The sequence below is a fragment of the Sapajus apella genome, unplaced genomic scaffold (assembly GCF_009761245.1).
Source record: "Sapajus apella isolate SASKATOON/1434 unplaced genomic scaffold, GSC_monkey_1.0 scaffold42, whole genome shotgun sequence".
Taxonomy (NCBI): Eukaryota; Metazoa; Chordata; class Mammalia; order Primates; family Cebidae; genus Sapajus; species Sapajus apella.
The window spans coordinates 1215881-1216555 of record NW_022436982.1 but is presented as its reverse complement, the minus strand read 5'-3'; positions in this window follow the sequence as shown (position 1 = coordinate 1216555).

Below are 675 nucleotides of genomic sequence, written 5' to 3'. Positions count from 1 at the left end.
AAAAAAAAAAAAAAAAAAAAAAAATTAGCTGGACATGGTGGTGCATACCTGTAGTCTTAGCTACTCAGAAGTCTGAGGCAGGGGGATCACTTGAGCCCGGGAGTTTGAAGTTATAGTGAGCTATGATATAGTAAGACCCTGTCACTAAAAAATAAAAATAATTTTTTTTTTTTTTTGAGACGGAGTTTCACTCATGTTACCCAGGCTGGAGTGCAATGGCGCGATCTCGGCTCACCGCAACCTCCGCCTCCCGGGTTCAGGCAATTCTCCTGCCTCAGCCTCCTGAGTAGCTGGGATTATAGGCACGCGCCGCCATGCCCAGCTAATGTTTTGTATTTTTAGTAGAGACGGGGTTTCACCATGTTGACCAGGATGGTCTCGATCTCTTGACCTGGTGATCCACCCACCTCGGCCTCCCAAAGTGCTGGGATTACAGGCTTGAGCCACCGCGCCCGACCTAAAAATAAATTTTTTAAAAAAAAGAATATTATTGGGATGACCAGTGGAACTTGGATGGGGACTAAAGATAAGATGATAATAATGTAGCAATGTTAACTTCCTGTTTTGATTATTATGGTTACATTGAAAATATCAGAAATTTACTCTCAAATACCATCATGTGCCACATAACATTTCAGTCAAAAATGGACAGCATATAGGATGATGGTTCCATAA